This window comes from Anguilla anguilla, chromosome 7 (assembly GCF_013347855.1).
Source record: "Anguilla anguilla isolate fAngAng1 chromosome 7, fAngAng1.pri, whole genome shotgun sequence".
Lineage (NCBI taxonomy): Eukaryota > Metazoa > Chordata > Actinopteri > Anguilliformes > Anguillidae > Anguilla > Anguilla anguilla.
This window is the reverse complement of record NC_049207.1, coordinates 48,983,207-48,988,987: the sequence shown is the minus strand read 5'-3', so window position 1 is coordinate 48,988,987 and position 5,781 is coordinate 48,983,207.

Below are 5,781 nucleotides of genomic sequence, written 5' to 3'. Positions count from 1 at the left end.
AATGATGCCCATACATTGGTAAATCTTTTCCCAAAAAAAATGTGTCAAGAAGTTAAAATGTATAAATACATTTGTCTATACGAGAGGGGTTTGTTTGTGAGTGAAAAAACATATTTGTGAGGCAATTATTTTGTGTGTAAAATCCAAAAGATGTTTGTGTATCTCATATTTGCGTAAGGTTCATATTTCGTATTTAAAGATGTATGAGACAATAATAACCCCATAAAAGAACTACAGGCAAATAAATATTAAGGAGTACATAATTTGGTCCTTGTGTCATATCCAATTAAATTCTCCGAGTAATGACCTCATTTGCATAGAACAGTAACCTGTACCCACACTTGGGACTTCTAATGGGGCCAGTACCTGTGTACAGTAATTGAGAGTGACATCGCATGGGCTACTTTCGAGCGTACCCCCAACGAGAGATCCCGTCGCATTATTTCTTACGTCTGATACCGACGGCCCCTCAAACTTTGATGTGATGGAGAAGAAAGGAAATGATTGCATTATGCATGGTCTGTCCAGGGCAGCCCCTCAGTTTAGAGAAGTATTATTTAATGAATCGCTGGAACACATCTAGCCCCTTGCTCTCCAAAATTTTCAATTTTCCGTGAAAAAAAAGGCCTGCGTTGGACAGGCGTTTTCTGCCGACCGATGTTGACGGGTAATTGTCATTCAGAAAACAGCCACTCCGTGACCGAGTTTTCTTCCCCCAAGTGATCTCTGGGATTGCTTTGGAGTGAGAACCACCAATCTTAAACATGGATGCATTTCCGCAATGATGTATGATTGCAAAATTGTATAATTGCATATCGACTGATTGTCGGCACTTGATGTCTATGCATGTGAGATTATAAACGCACCTTAGATCCGTGAAACAATCAAGCAACAATGGAAGTGCCACTATAAATAAAATATCTTTTTATAAAATGTGAATATAAATGCTGCAGAGTGTATATATTTCTGTAGCTGAGGACAACTGTCAATCATTTGGGAAGAAGATGATCATCCAATCAGAGGTGTCTGTGGGTGGAGCCAGTGACTGGAGAAGATGGCAATCACCACTACCTCGAATGATTCATTTCCTGTATTTTTTTTTTGAAAAAAAGAACTGACTTACTCTCCCAGAACACACCGCATTTCTCCAGATGAGAAGCAGGAGAAAAAAAAAAAGAAAAAAGGGAAACTAAAGAATCGCACCTTAAATCACAGTACGGTGAGTGCCAGCACAGGAATGAACAGAAGAGCATCAATTATAAAGAACAAAAGGCGGGTGACATTGTGAAAGGTCATCACACACTTACCTGGGGAGTTCACCCGCCGCCCCTGCACCACCCCCGCCCCGCACCCCCCACCCCCACCTCGCCCCCCGTGCGATAGCACCACAGCCCCACGCCATTGGGAACATTTATATGTCATTACTGAAATAAGATGGAAATTTCCAGAAGAGAACGCACCAAGGTAGAAAGTGTACGGAATGAATGGAAAGGGCTGGCGAGAGACCGGGGGGGGTGGAGAGCTGGCGGGACACTGATTGGGTTAATTGAAAGGTTAACAGGGGGGCAGGTCCCAGACAAAAGGTCAGAACTACAGCATGGCCCGGCAGGAGGCTTGTTTGCTTCTTAAGAACAGGTGCCCCCCCCCCTCAACTCCCTCCCCACCCCCTCCCTCAGCAGCAAGCGCCCGCTCCCACGCGTGGAAACGGCGTCTACGCCGGAGCGAGCGACTCCGACGGACTCCCGAGGAGTGGCGCGACTCGCTTCCGTTACAGGCCAGCCTTCACACAGCCTCGCGGAGACACCTTCCGAAATGTCAGAAACGGTGAGAGCGGCATCTCAAAATGATGGCACCCTCCCCCACCCCCTTCTTCTCAACACTGCCACGACCTCCACTGACACTCCGCTGGCAGACTTCCCGGTGACAGTGATGGAAAACTTCTGCAAAAACGTATTGACAAATCATTCTGCCGTTTGCTTACGCAACATTATTTATTTAAAAAATGCCAACTTACTTTTACTGATAAAGTAAAACAAGATTTGTTCCACACAGTGTAGAATACCCATAAAATAACCTGATGACACTTGTTGAAGTATAGTATACAGTATACAAGTGCTCGATAAAGTATTAATTACATTACAGTATAAAATCATTATCTCAGATAAAACACCAAGTCGCAAATATGATCTGCTTGAGATAAGCACTGTTGCACCTGTGCATACTGAAACCTGGCATGGACGTTCCTCACCCAGCATCTTAATGCAATTTTAAGAATTAAGGCTTTCCAAAGCAGCCTGTATTACAAAGAGGCCCCGGCCATTTTAAGGTCAACTGAAAAACAAACCTCAAATGGGTAAATTTGGAGGCTTAAGGACAACATCAAACCCACACAACGGCAGGGAACGGCTAGCCGGCTGAAATTATCACGACAGGGTGATTTGGCAGCTGAAGCATTTGGCTCCTGGCCAGCAGGAACATGATTCCAGCATCTGCAGATAAGACTCATAAGTACAAAACCGTAGTGCCGCGTATAACAGGTCTGCAGCCATGTGGGCAGGGACTGGGGACTGCACAAAATTGATTTATCAACATTTAAAAATAAAAGAAGCGTACTCACAGCCTTGTCCAGAGAACATAGGGATAGGAATGGAGGACAGTTTTCAGGATGGAGTTTGAGTCCATGGTCCAAGTCATCCTCACATAAGGGATGAAGATGTATTGCGGCAGCCTCATGAGAGCAAAGCCAAACATCTCCTCAGCTTCCCTTTCGACGATGAACAAAGCCATTTACACTTTACAAGGTGGAAAAATAAATAAATAAAATATAGAAGCAAGACAAACATCTTCAGTTTTTTTATTTATTTTATTTTCAAAATAGTGTTTGGCTTTACAGTTTACAGAACATGATATTTAGGAAGCGACGAGCAAGACAGGAGCAAAAAAGACAGAAAAGGCCGGAACTAGCAGATCAAGTTATCGGTAAAGACGCAGTACGAAACAAACCGCTTCGGAAGATAAATAATACACCATTTGAACATGGACTTTCACATTCAGCACATTTCATTTTGCGCCCCCTATGGAAGACACTCGATTTAAGACCGCATCTGAAAGTGCGCTAATAAAATGCATGTCATGAATGAATACCTCTTTTTGCATTAAATGCACTAATACACATTTTTTCGGTCCAGATATGATACTGCATTTTAAACATGTATACACAGCTGCAAACGGGATGATGATGCAATACTGCCTCAAAGACAAAAAAAAAAGGACTTTTAGCTACTTTTAGCCACTTAATAATGAATAATTATGAGTTCCTTTGCAGTACAAACTGAACAACATTTGAAAATTCACATTTGGGGTAGATGGAAAGGGCTAAAAATTGTATGAAAATAAGTCTAGACCAGAGATGTCAAACTCCGAACATGGATGGCCGCAGTGGCTGCTGGTTGTTGCGGTTCCCTTTCAATCAGAAGGGATTTCAATCAAAAACAAGGCCTTTGGTTTCTTCAGCAAATCAGATATTTGTATACATTTTTTGGTCCTGAAACATGCCAAACCAGCAGACACTGATTATTTGGAAACAGTGCATTTTGGCCATAATGTAATATGGGAGAGATTTTAGGCATTCCTGCCTGACCTGAAAAATTGAGATTTAAGGAAACCACTGCCATCACGCCATCAAGTGCAAGGGCAGCACAAATAAGAACCAACAAAACCGAACAATGGCAGATGAGTTTAGAGAGGTGTGGGGAAAAAAAGCACGTAGCGCATATGAATGCTAACGCTAACAGCATTTCAGTTGCACCGACTCGAGCATTTCGTTACGCACGCGGTATCCTTACGACCGCGCTGGGCATTAAAATGGACTCGGCGCATCTGGCACGGACGATACACGCATCACCCCAGCTCCTAATTCACTCAAGACGTCTCTCCCGAAATAACCGATTTATCAGAGAAAATTAATACGGAGACGACCGGGCTGAGGGTAGCCTACGCCGTCGAGTAAGACGTTCCCCTCTGCTTCCGTGATTTTCGCTCGGTCAGCTGGGACTCACTCACGTCCCATTCATTCCATTCATTCCGGAATATTCCGAAGCAGGTCTCCCAAGGCGTGGGGCTGCGATGATTTGGAGTGGGTAATTAATTGCTTTTCTGGTGCGATGACTGCAGTTTAGTGGGTAGAGCCGGAGAAATGATTACGCAAATAAGTCGAACGCGGAAGCGCAAAAGCTCAAGTGACCGTTCACACTGGGATTTCAAGCGCGTACCATGAGTAACTAACTAACGAGATGCAATTAACAAAACACTGACGAAACACAAAACGCGCACGGTTCGATAAACATTTTTAAAAGACTACTTAACACTGAAAAAGGTAGATTCCCATACTTGTTCCAAAAGCCAGTATTTCCAATGTATCTCCAGTATATCAGTTTGTTGGTTATGGCAAATATCCAACACACATACATCACATATGTTCAGAATAGCACCTAGCACAGAAACATGGAGGCCAATAGAGATGCATAATCTTTGGCTTAAAAAGCTTTGTCAACCACAAAGCTCTGAAACCTGTTTAGTGCTCAACCATTTCTTATTTCCTAACTTAAGACTTTTTTGATCATTCCTTGACATTAGTCTTACTTAATACAAAAAACTGTGGAAAAAAGTACATACATGAGAAGGGTGATTGTGCAGCTGATTTCCCAACACTGTAGTTCTGAACAACTAAAATACTGATTTTTCTTGTTTTAATTGTAGAAATGCATAATTATTTCCCATTTTTATATACATAGCTTGTATAGATCAAGCCAAAAAAAATGACCTAAGATTTAGTAAGCTACAGTAGACATGGCTGAAATAAAAGCATTAAAATTCTAGTATGCTATTTATACAGTATATGTGCTTTTTAAAACTAACAGTCTGAGACTGAAAAAGATAAAACCCTGATTGGTCACACACACATGGTCATTGAAGTGCCAAAGATGTAGCCGACAGATGTATAGGAGGAATTACAGTGTAAGACGGTATCTCTTCTTGAAAAAAACAAAAAACAAAACTACATTTCTGACGGTTATTCTTTGGTATGTAATGTAATGTAAAGGCTCCACTTGTTCTTTAGTTTGTGTCATACACTTTTAAAGAAACCAAAAAAAAAATTAAAACAGAAGATTCCGGAAGAAAGCAGTGTTACAACAGAAACACTATGAAAGCCACTGATAAAGCATATTGGCCTATGAATTCTATCAGTTCTAAATGTACAGTTTATTTTCTACTTTATAAAAGCCGTTACTGTATCATATTTCGAAAAGGAAGAACCAAAGGACAGGTTAACATATGTCTCAGTGATACCATGGACCATTGGACAGCCCCATTTTCCATTTCATTCATAGGCGGATTATATTGTTATAACTGTGCTATACGAGCATTATTGGCATTCAACGTATAAAAATGTCTTTGTGGGATTCCAGCAGGGACGGTATATTTCCAGATATATATTTTTAGAACATAAATGTCACTGGGGCCCACTAGCATTTGGCTTTAGTGCTGAATATCTCTCACTTCATCGGCTGTGAAAGAGCGCGCGTGTGCGTCAGACATACCAGAGTCTTCCACCCCAGGTCGAGTCAGTCAGGGTCTGAACAGTCTGTACTTCCAGACTGATCTGGACCAAACCCCCAGGGGGGGGGGGGGGGAGGTGGGGAGGGGGCGGTGAGGTGGCGGGAGAAGGGGCCCAAATGTGCACAGTGGTGGGTGTGTCTTGGGGAGGGGGGGGGGGGGCAG